The 13,109-nt window shown below is 35.3% G+C and overlaps 1 protein-coding gene across 1 annotated transcript in view; it reads right to left on the minus strand.

The window, feature by feature from the left end:
- Positions 1–13,109, minus strand: part of ALMS1 (Alstrom syndrome protein 1) — a 172,005-nt gene that overhangs the window by 38,557 nt on the left and 120,339 nt on the right. The window lies entirely within an intron of this gene.

Consider the following 13,109-nt stretch of genomic DNA (forward strand, 5'->3'; position numbering starts at 1 on the left):
GTCCTCTGGATTTGTAATTATAAAGAGATAATATACATATCAGACAGTTGGTGAAAAAAACAGCAGTTAATTTGCAGAAATAAAAAAGGAGGCATTTTTAGATATAATAATATCTTACAATTTTGTGATTTGAATGTGTCTTTCTAAAATTTAGGTTGAAACTTAATCCTCAATACAACAGTATTAAGAGGTGGGGCCTTTAAGAGGTGATTAGGTCATGAGGGCTCCACCTTTGTGAATGGGATTAGTGCCCCTGTACAAGGGCCTGAAGGAGCCTGTTTGGCTCTTTTCCAGCTTTCACCATGTGAGGACACAGCAACAAAGCATCTTCTTGGAAGCAGAGACTGAGCTCTCACCAGACACTGAATCTGTTGGCACCTTGATCTTGGATTTCCCAGCCTCTAGAACTGTGAGAAATAAATTTCTATTATTTATAAATTACCCAGTCTGTGGTATTTTGTCATAGCAGCAGGAATGGGCTAAGACACAATCACGAGCCCTAATTATAAACTCTCATACGGGAGCAATATGCATCATGGGCAGAAACAAAGACAAACACATGCAACTATGGGATCCTTTTCACCCATACTATAGATCACTGGCAGCCAGAATTTTCATCAAATACTCTAGGAATCCCTATGGATTTTTGCAGCGTATAGTGGGATACATGGGATCTGCTTTCATATCTAAAGTATAAAAAGACTGTACACTTTTAGAATTATCTAGCAATATTTAAAAATTGGGAGATTTCACTTAGTTTCTACAGGTTCTTGAGATTGCAGCTACTGCATTAAACAAATACATAAAAACAAATATATAATTTTAAATGGTTTAAGGGTTATGAAGGAGAAAACCAAGGTGATATAAGAATAATTTAAATGAGAAATGGTAATTAGAAAAGGCTTCTCTAAGGGGGCTGAAATATGAAGTAAAAATGAGAGCTAAACAAATCAACAAAACCTAGTAGGTGAAGAACATTCTGGGCAGAGGGATAATCACGTATGGTTGCCCTGAGGCAACTGCTATCTATGCCTATCCACCTGCTCCTATGACCTTTTTGGACCCTTCCTTCTTTTAAAGGCAAGTCACTCCACTGGTGCTCTGGAGGCCAACCTAGCTTCCTTTCAAGACCTTGGTTCTTTTCTCTTTCATATCTGTCTTTTATCTTCAGGCCCTCCCCCTCTAATAGATCATTTCCAAAAGCTTGAAAGCATTATTAAGTACATCATATCTTTAGAAAACCCTCACATCTTCCTCCAGGCACTAGCCCGTTTCTCTGTTCCTCTTCATAGCAAAGCTTCCAAAGTGGAAAATATGTATTTTCCTGTTCTTTATCTCTTTTCCTACCCCCATTCACTCTTCAAATTAATTCAGAGTACAGCCATACTATTGGACTAAAACTGCTCTTGCTAAAATGATCAACGACCTCCAGTATGGCCAATTTCAGGGGATGTTCTCATTCTATATTCTCTTTCTAGGTGATCTCATCTCTTCCTGTGGCTCTTAGTATCATCTTCATGCTGGTGACTACTCTCAAACTTACATTTCAAGCTATGATTCTCTGTTGAGCTCCGGATTCATATACTCGACTATACATTTGATATATCTACTTGGCCACAGCCACCTCAAATTTTAAATGCCCCTAACTGAACTCTGTTCTAGCCTCCTCTGGAACTGTACCTCTCTCCCAATCTTTTACATCTCTATAAATGGCACATCACCCTATTGTCCAAACCAAAATCTGAGAGTTGTTCTTGATACTTCCAATTCCCTTTTCTTCCTGTTCCTGCCATTAATCCCTGACCAAACAATCATAAATCTGTCCAATTCTATTTCCTCTCACAATACTGCATGTCTCTAATAGGTCTCCTGTCCCTTCTTGTCCTTTTCCCAATTATTCTTCAAACAGTGGTCAAAGTAATCTTTTAAAAATGTAAACTGGACCTGTCATCTTTCATTTAGCAATTTTCAATGGCTTTTTCTTGCATTTAGAACAAAACCCAAATGCCTTAACAAGGCATAAAAGTACTATATAACTTCCCTTCCTCATTGTGTACCACTCTCCTTGACAACATACTTCAACCCTTTAACTGGGGAGAGCAAGCTGGCCTCTCCCCACTTCATCAAATAGCATGAGCAAAGGCCTATGAGTGGGAAAGCACTAAGAAATAAAGGAAGAGTATAATTATTCCGTGTGTGTGGCTTATAAAAGTTATAAAGTAGAAGAAAATATGGTAGGAAAGGTTACTTTGGGCCAAGTTCTACAGAGCTGGAACATCAGGTCAAGGACTTTAGATTTTTTTCTTAAAAGAAATGAAGACCCAGTATACCATTTTAAACAGGGGAGTAACATAATTATGGCTGTATTTCAGAAAGAATACCTTAGCAACAGGATAAAAGAAGCAAAACTTTGAAGGGCTATCTAGAATATACTCTAAACAAGTAAAACAATAAGGAAATAGATAACATTACTCTAAAATATGTTTGTTTTAGAATATCAATATTTTCAATCAACACAGTTCCCCTGATTTGGAACTGAAGTAAAATATATACGAAATAGTAGAAAATGAGCAAGCTAAATTTCTTAAATATAAAGGGCTCTACAGAGCATCAGGATTAGATAATCGCCATCTCATGGCACTTTGTTAACAGTAAAGGTCAAACCAGTTGAGACGGTTATTTACTTCTGATAATGACATTAATTTTATACACAGCATTTGCCAAATTCCTCCAAAACATATCAAAGTACACTGAAAATATGATTTACTGTTTTTTAAAAATTAAACATGCAAAATATCCAAATAAGGTGAAAAATAAAGCTCTCCCTACTATCACTGCAGCTCCTCTAGTCCCACTTTCCAGTGAATAACTATTAAACAAGGTTTCTTCTGTCCACTTAAATTCCCGCCAAGTAGTACAAAAATATTTGTTCAAATATAAATTTTAAGCATATACAAACATTTTTTATATAAACTGATTTGATGTACCATAATTTCAGCAGGTATTTGGTTTCTTCCCAATTGCTTCCAAAGCACACCGCAGTGAACATCCTATTGTGTGTGTGTGCGTGTAAGTTTATTTTTCTGGGTATAGTTTATCTGTATATCTATAATTCCTGTAAGTGGAAATGCTGGGTGAAAAGGGAAAATTCATTTCAATATTTTGTTAGATATTGCCAAATTGCCCTGCACCTTCAAAAAATGTTACAACAAATTTGTGCTTCTAACAACAGTCTAATGAGAGTGCATGGATGTTTCCCCATGTACTCAGCCATACTAAGGATCATCAAATCTTTTCTTCTGTGCTATTGTGATAGGCAAAACAAAATCTGTGGTTTTAGCATATTTCTTTAATTATGAGAAACATTAAGTATTACTTCAGGTCTTTTAATGGCTATTTGCATTTCTTTTACTATAAACGTCTAGTTTGTGTCCGTTGACTGTTTCTCTATGAAAGTTGTCTTTGATTTGTAAAAAGCTCTTTGCACAGTGAGAAAATTAGTTCCTTTTCTCAAGTTTCTCAATTTCTTAAAACTGTTTTCCCACTTTCCATTTATAAATTGGCTTTGCATTACAGTATTTTCAACCAGGAAGAAACTTTAATATGTAGGTAAATTTATCAAATCTTTGCCTGTATGACTCCTAGATTTTGCCAGATCTTGAAAGCCTTCCCCCATTCCACTTTATTAGAAAAGTCATAATAATCCATGCATTCATCTAGGACTTTTATAATATGACCTCTTTTTTTATATGTAGATCTTTGAAATATGTGGATTTGGGTGACAGGAGTTAAGGTAGGGCTACAACTTAAATTCTCCCCAAACTTCAAATGGCTAACAAAGCATCTTGGCATTATTTGTCAAATAATCTACTTTTTTCCAAACTGATCTGAAATGGCAACTTTGTCATAAATGTCCATTGTATTTAAGTATTTCCATTGATGTATTAGCCTCTTGTCCTAGTAGCATCCTTTTAACTATTTTGCTGTATAATTCATTTTAATACCTTATAAAGTGTGATGCTGTGATTAATAAATATATATTATATATTTTGGTCTTGTCCCCAGCTCTTGGCCAGGGCTCCTGAAGCCTTTGTAATTTCCTAAGTGGTAAGAGTAATAGGAACATCTTTTATTATAATATTTTGTTTTTGTCCCTGGATCCTGAGATAGTTTAGGAGTGATAACGATGAAATGAGAGTCTTATTCATAACAAGTGCTTTTAACCACACCTGAGTTTTATGTTAATGAGGTGAATTTTGGAAAGCCCCTAAGGATGGGGGTTGGATGCCAAGGAAACCAGTCATGTGATTAGAGGGTTGGAACTTCCATCCCCACCATCTCTGTGGAAGGGATAGGGGCTGCAGGTTGAGCCAATCACGAATGGCCAATGATTTAATCAACTGTGCCTACATAATGAAGCCTCCATTAAAAACCCAAACCAAAGAAGTTCTAAGAGCTTCCAGGTTGGCGAACACAGGACATACTAGGAGGGTGGCAGGTCCAGAGAGGACATGGAATTTCTGCACTCCTTCTCCATACCTTGTCCATGTATGTCTTCATTTGGCTGTTCATGCTTATCCTTTGGAATATCTTTTATAAATGAAGAAATGTAAGTAAATTTTCCCTGAGTTTTATGAACCATTCTATCAAATTGTCAAACCTGAGGAGTGAGTAGTGGGATCCTCCCATCCCTGATTTAGAGCTAGTTGGTCAGAAATACAGGAGGCCAAGACTTGCAACTGGTGTCTGAAGTAGGGGGCAGTCTTGTGGGACTGAGCCTACAACCCGTTGGGTCTATGCTAACTCTAGGTTGTTAGTGCCAGAATTGCTTAATGTGAGGGAATAACCCCCACATTAGGTCTGAGTACAATAGTCCCTCTAATCTGTGGTTTCTGAGGTTTTATTTACTCATGGTCAACTATGGTCCAAAATATTTAATGGAAAATCCCAGAAATAAAGTTTTAAATTGTGCACTGTTTTGGGTAGTACGATAAAATCTCACACTGTTCCACTCCATTCCACCCTGTGATGTGAATCCTCCTTTTGTCCAGTGTACCCACGTCTACCCACTAGTCACTTTGTAGCTGTCTTGGTTATCAGATTGACTGCCTCAGTATTGCAGTACTTGTATTTATTCAAGTAACCCTGATTTTACTTAGTAATGGCTCCAAAGCCCAAGAATGGTGAGGCTGGTAATTTGCATATGCCAAAGAGAAGCCATAAAGTGCTTCCTTTAAGTGAAAAGATGAAATTTATGAGGTAAGGAAAGAAAAAAAACTGTAGAAGGAGGTTGCTAAGAGCTATAGTAAGAACAAATCTATCCATGAAGTTGTGAAGGAAAAAGAAACTCATGCTGGTTTTGCTGTTGCACCCCAAACTATAAAAGTTAAGGCCACAGTGCATGATAAGTGCTTAGTAAGATGCAAAAGACATTACATTTGTGAATGGAAGAAATGAACAGAAAACATGTCCCAAGTGACAGCAATGTGCTGTGTCAGAAAGCATTGAGCCTGTAAGGAAGACATTAGCAACGGATCTCAAAACAAGTGACACCAAGCCATTTACTGCAAGTAAGGGATAGTTACACAGATTCAGAAATATGGAACATAAATAGTATCATAATGCCTACATCACAATGTCTACATCATTCACTTCACTTTATTTCATTACTTAGGCATTGTGTCATCTCACATCATCACAAGAAGGGTAAGTAGAGTACAATATGATATTTTAAGAGAGAGACCACATTCACATAATTTTTTAATAATATACTGTTATAATTGTTCTATTTAATTATTAGTTATTAATCTTACTGTTCCTAATTTATGAATTAAACCTTATCATAGTTATGTATGCATAAGAAAAAACATAGTATATAAAGGATTCGGTATTATCCATGGTTTCAGGCATCCTCTGGGGGTCTGGGAGCGTACCCCTGCAGATAATGGGGGACTACTGTATAGAAAAAAAATTTTTTTCTTTTATAGAGCCAATTCCTATACCATCCTCACCATCCTTTATAGGCTCTTTCTGATTAATCTTGTATAGTCTTTAAACTTTTTATTTTGTAAAAAAAATTTCAATTCTACCAAAAAATTGGAAGGACCGTATAATGAACTTCTATAGCTTTCCCTTAGATTCATCAATCATTAATATTTTACTACATTGGCCTTATCTCTCACAACCTATAAATATATACAAATTATTCCTATTTTATCTGACCATTAAGTAATAACTTGTGGACACTGTGGCCTTTCACCCTGGATACCATAGTGTATATATCCTAATGAGAAAGACATCCCCTTACGTATCATGGTATAATTATCAAATACAGTTAATTTAACATTGATATACTAGTGTGCAGTGATACACTAGTGTGTTCAAATTTCAGTAATTGTTCCCAAACTGTCCATTATAGCATTTTTTCCCCTGGACTAGAGTACAACCTAGCATCCTAACTGCATTTAGCTGCCATGTCTCTTTAGTCTCCTTTAATCTAGAACTGTTCATCAGCTTTGGTCTTTCATGACACTAACGTTTTTGATAAGGATAAGCCAGTTGTTTGCAGAATGTCCTTCAATTTGAGTTTGTCTGAGTTTCATTGTGATTAGATTCAAGTTTTGCATTTTTGACAAAAATTCTATGTAAGTAATGTGTCCTTCTAAATGTATCACATCTGGAAATTCACGATTTCAATCTGTCCCATCACTGGTGCTGTTAACTTTACTTGGTTAAGATGATGTCCAGAGTTCTCCACTGTAAAGGTAACTTTCTTCCTTTTGTAATTAATGAGTTATTTGTGGTAAGATATTTTGAGGCTTTATAAATATCTTGCTTCCTTACAAAGATTTTGAACAAATTTTAGCTAGGCTTCTGAACCTTGTAGCTCATCTGTGCTCTTCCTTATACAAGCTAGTTTTACCAAGAACTCTGCTAAGTCAGTTTAGCAAGACATCTCCACCCTTGATAATCTGATTGCCCTCCATATCTGATGAGGTTCCTCATCCTCCACCATTCTCTAGGTGATGTGATCACCCTGGACTGTTTTTAGCAAGAATCCCTGTTAGGTCTGTTTAGCCAGAAACCCTCTTACCCCTTATGTTATCTTTTAATAATTTTACATCCACTGACTCCCACCATGCTCCTTGACTATAAATTCCCACTTGCCCATGATGTATTTGGAGTTGAGCCCAATCTCTCCCTCACTGAAAACTCCTATTGTAGTGGTCCCTATACCTATGTCACTATGGTCCTGAATAGAGTCTGCCTCACCAGGCTTTAACAAGAATCACTGAATAATTGTTTTAACATCTGTAATAATTTTCACTTGATGATTTTATCATTCATTGATGATTCTTGGTTAAATCTATTATTAATATGATGGTTATAATATGGAAATTTTCTAACTCTATTTTTCCTTCTACATTTACTTGACATTATACTGTAAAGACAAGCTTTCCCCTTTCTTATCTATCATCTATCAACCTGCTCTAATGTCAGAATGGATACATGAATTTTTAAAAATAAATCTTATTTTAGAATAGTTTACATTTATAGAAAAACTGTGAAGACAATATAGAGAGTTCCCTATACTCTATACCCAGTTTCCCCTGTTAACATCTTGCAATTATACTGCATATTATAATTAATGAACCAGTAAAGATACATTATTATTAACCAAAGTCCATACTTTATTAGTATTTCCTTATTTTTTACATAATATTCTTTTTCTGTTCCAGGATCCTATCCAAGAGACCACATTACATTTAGTTGTCAAGTCTCCTTAGGTTTCTCATAGGTCTATGATAGTTTCTCAGACTTACTCTGACAGTTTTGAGAAGTATGGTCAAGTATAAATGTCCCTCATTTGGGTTTGTCTGAAGTTTTTCTCATTAGATTAGGGTTTATAAAGTTACTCTTTTTTCCCCTTCTTACAGTAGACTCTTTGAATGAAGTTACTAATGTGCAACCCATTCTTTAAGAGTGTGGAGTTATGCTCCACCTCCTTGAGGGTGGAAGTCTACATATATTATTTGGAATTCTGCATAGGAGACTGTCATTTCTCCCTGTTTACTTATTTATTCAATCATTTATCCTTATCAATACGGCATTCCAGTTATTTTCTTAAAGGGAGTTTTTCAGGATATCTAGTCCACTATATTGCCAGGAATAGACATAAAGAAAACAAAAAGTAAAATGGCAGATGTAAATACAACTATATCAATAATAACATTAAATATGAATAGATTAAACAATTCAGTGAAAAGGCAGAGATTGTCAGACTTATAAAAAAAATGTGATCTGGCTAGGCATGGTGGCTCAATCCTGTAATCCTAGCACTCTGAGAGGCTGAGATGGGAGGATTGCTTGAGGTCAGAAGTTCAAGACCAGCCTGAGCAAGAGTGAGATCCCATCTCTACTAAAAATAGAAAAAATCAGCCAGGTATGGTGGCATGTGCCTGTAGTCCCAGCTACTTGGGAGGCTGAGGCAGGAGGATATTGCCTGAGCCCAGGAGTTTGAGGTTGTGGTGAGCTATGATCATGCCACTGCACTCTAGCCAGGGTGACAGAGCGAGACTCTGTCTCAAAAAAACAGAAACAAAAATAAAACAAAATGAAAAAACCCCCCACAATCCTACTATATGCTATCTATAAGAAACATACTTGTAGATTCAAAAATACAAATAGGGCTGGGCATGGTGGCTCGTGCCTATAATCTCACCACTTTGGGAGGCCAAGCTAGGAGGATCTTTTGAGGCCAGGAGTTCAGGACCAAACTGGACAACATAGTGATACCCCATCTCTACAAAACAATAAAGAAATTAGCTGGGTGTGGTGGTGCACACCTATAGTTCCAGCTACACAGGAGGCTGAGATGGGAGGATCGCTTGAGCCTAGGAGTTTGAGGGTACCGTGAGATATGATAGCACGACTGCACTCTAGCCTAAGCAAAAGAGTAAAACTTTGTCTCAAAAAGACAAAACAAAACAACCTCCCCAAAATACAAATAGACTGAAAATCCAGATGGTAAAAGATATCACACAAATGACAACCATAAGAAAGCTGGAGTGGCTATACTAATATCAGACAAAACATTCTAAAATACAAAATGTTACTACAGATAAAGAGGGACACTTTATAATGATAAAAGGGTCATCCATTAGGAAGAGATAAAAATTATAAACATATATGCACCGAATTAAAAAACATTAAAATAGATGAGCAAAACCAGACAGAAATGGAGAAACAGATAATTCAACAGTAATAGTTGAAGACTTTAATATCCCATTTTTAATAATGGATGAACTACTAAACAGAAGATTAACAGAAAATAGAATATTTGAACAATGCTATAATTCAACTAGATCTTAGAGACCTATATAGAACATTCCACCCAACAACAACAGAATATATATTCTTCTCAAGTGTATATAGTATACTCTCCAGGATAGACTGTATGCCAGGCCATATAGCAAACCTGAATAAACTTAAAAGGATATAAACAATACAAAGTATGTTCTCCAATCACAACAGAATGAAATTAGTAATGAACAGCAGGATAAAATTTAGGAAACTCAAATATATGAGAAATATGTGAAACCCTAAACCATCTATGGGTTAAAGAAGAAATCAAGAGGGAAATAAGAAAGTACTTTGTAATGAATGACAGATTTATGGGATGCAGCTAAAGCTTGGAGGGAAATTTACAGCTATAAATTCCTATATTAAGAAAAAAGAAAGAGCACAAGTGAAAAAAAAAAAAAACCCTAAATTTCTACCTTAAGAAAACAGGAAAAGAAGAGCAAACGAAAACCCAAATAATCAGAAGGAAGAGAATAATAGAGTGTAAATTAATGAAATAGAGAATTAAAAAATAGAGAAAAAATAACTGAAACCAAAAGTTGGTTATTTGAAAATATCAACCAAATTAATAAACCTTTAGCTAGATTGACCAAGAATAAAATGAGAAGATTCACATAAAAAATGAAAGAGGCAACATTACTATTGACCTTACAACAATAAAAAGGATTATAAAGGAATACTATGAATAATGGTGTGCCAACAACTTAGATAACTTAGATGAAATGGACAAATTCCATTCCTAGAAAGTCACAAACTACCAAATTTGACTCAAGAAGTAACAATCTGAATAAACCTATGGCAAGTGAAGAGATTAAATTATTAATTTAAAAAATTACCTACAAAGAAAAAGCCCAGGCCCAGATAGATACTCCAGTGAATTCTACCAAACATTTAAAGAAGAATTAATACTAGTTTTTTCCACAAACTCTTCCAAAAATAAAGAGAACACATCACAACTAACTTTATGAAGCCAATGTTACCCTTATAAGAAAACTCAACAAAAGTATCACAAGAAAAGGAAACAACAGCCCAGTATCTCTTATGAATATGGATGTAAACAAAATCCTTAACAAAATAGTGATAATCCAGTAACACGTAAAAAGAGTTATACACTTTGACCAAGTGAGATTTATTCCACAAGTGTAAGGTTGGCTCAACATCCAAAAATCAGTCAATAGAATAAAAAACAAAAATCACTTGATCATCTCAATAGAAGCAGAAAAAACATTTGACAAAATCCAGCGCTTTTCTTAATAAAAATACTCAACAAACTAGGAACAGAGAGAACTCCCTCAATCTGGTAAAGGGCATCTATAAACAGCTAAAATTATAGTTAAGTGGTGAAAGATTGGCTGCCTGCCCCCTAAGATAGGAACACAGAAGGATATTTGCTCTTGCCACTTTTATTCGACATTGTACTGGAGTGCTAGTCAGGGCAATTAGGCAAACACAAAAACAAAAAAAATGAATAAAATCAAAAGACATTAAGATTGCAAAAGGAGAAGTAAAACTATATTTGCAGATGACAAGATCTCATATCTAGAAAATCCTAAGAAATCCATAAAAAACTATTAGAACTAATAAATGAGTTCAGTAAGATTGAAGAATAAAAGATGAACATTCAAAAATCATTTGTATTTTATACACTTACAGTAAACAAATCCAAAATGAAATTAAGAAAATTTTATTCATAAGAGCATCAAAAAGAATAAAATACTTAGGAATAAATTTAATTTAAAAAGTGAAAAACTTATACTCTGCAAACTAGAAAACATTGTCGAGAAATTAAAGATCTAAATAAACGGAAAACATCCCATGCTATGAATTGAAAGACTTATTTTTAAGGCAGCAATGTTCCTCAAACTGATCTACAATTCAATGCAATCCCTATCAGAATCCAGCTTGCCTCTTTGCAGAAATTGCTAAGATGATTCTAAAATTCATATGGAATTTTAAGGGACCCAGAATAGCCAACGTGATTCTGAAAAAACAAAAAAACAAAGTTGGAGGGCATGTCCCAATTCCAAAACTTACTTCAATGCACCAGTAATGAAGACAGTGTGGTACTGTCACAAGGATAAACATATAGATCAATGGATTATTATTAAGAGTCCAGAAACAAACCCATACATCACTATGGTGAACTGATTTTTGATGAGAATACCAAGACCATTCAGTGGGGAAAGAATGATGCTGTGACAACTGGATATCCACATGGAAAGAAATAAAGTTGGATCCTTACCTCACACCACATACAAAAATCAACCAACATGTAAAAGCTAAAACGATAAAACTTTTTCTTAGAAGAAAACACAGAGGTAAATCTTTATGACCTTGGATTGACAAAGGATTCTTAGATAGGACACCAAAATCTGAGCAACAAAATACAAAACAGACAAATTAGACTTCATCATAATTAAAAACTTTTGTCCTTGAAAGGACATCATCAAGAAAGTGAAAAGACAACCCACAGAATGGGAGAACATATTTGTAAATCATGTATCTGATAAGGTACATGTATCTAGAATACATAAAGACTAATAACCTAATTACAATGAGGCCAGGATCTGAATATACATTTCTCCAAGGAAGATATACATGGACAATAAGCACATGAAAAGATGCTCAAACATCATTAGTCATGAAGGAAATGCAAATCAAAAGCAAAATGAGGTGCTACTTCACACACTCTAGGATGGCTATAATCAAAAAGACAGATAACAACAAGTGTTGAGGTTATAGAGAACTTAGAACAATCATACACTGTTGGCTGCAATGCAAAATGGGGCACCAGCTTTGGCAAACAGTCTGAGAGTTCCTCAAATGATGTTATTACATGACTCAGCAATTCTGCCTCAAAGAGAAATATGTCCACATAAAAACTTGTACATGAAAACTTATAGAAGCATTATACATAATAGGAAAAAATGGTGGAAATAATCCAAATGTTGATCAATGGACAGATGGATAAACAAAATGTAGTGTTAATATATACATACAATGGAATATTATTCAGCCATTGAAATAAATGAGTATTGATAATGTTATAATTTGGATAAACTCTGAAAATAACATGCTGAGTTAAAAGAAGCTGGGCCCCAAAGTCCTCATATTACATGGATCCATTTATATGAAAGTCCGGAATAGGGAAATCTATAGAGATGGAAAGTAGATTGGTATTTGTTTAGGTCTCAGGGGAGGTGGTGATGAAGAGGTAAGGGGATGACAGCTAAAGCGTACAGGTTTCTTTTTGTAGTGACGAAAATATTCTAAAATTGACTGTAGTGATGGTTGATTGCACATATCTGTGAATATAGTAAAAACCATTGGATTGTAATACTTTAAATAGATGAATTATATCTCAGTAAAATGGTATAAAAATGTTCTATGGTTATTTGGATAAGATTTTTTAAGTTTTTTTTTTTTTTTCCAGACAAGAGTCTCGCTTTGTTGCTCGGGCTACAGTGAGTGCCGTGGCGTCAGCCTAGCTCATAGCAACCTCAAACTCCTGGGCTCAAGCAATCCTTCTGCCTCAGCCTCCCAAGTAGGTGGGACTACAGGCATGCGCCACCATGCCCGGCTGATTTTTTTTTTTATATATATATTTTTAGTTGTCCAGCCAATTTCTTTCTATTTTTAGTAGAGATGGGTCTCGCTCTTTCTCAGGCTGGTCTCGAACTCCTGAGCTCAAATGATCTGCCTGCCTCGGCCTTCCAGAGTACTAGGATTACAGGCGTGAGCCACCG

This window comes from Propithecus coquereli, unplaced genomic scaffold, assembly GCF_000956105.1.
Source record: "Propithecus coquereli isolate 6110/MARCELLA unplaced genomic scaffold, Pcoq_1.0 Scaffold243, whole genome shotgun sequence".
In the NCBI taxonomy this organism is placed as follows: Eukaryota; Metazoa; Chordata; class Mammalia; order Primates; family Indriidae; genus Propithecus; species Propithecus coquereli.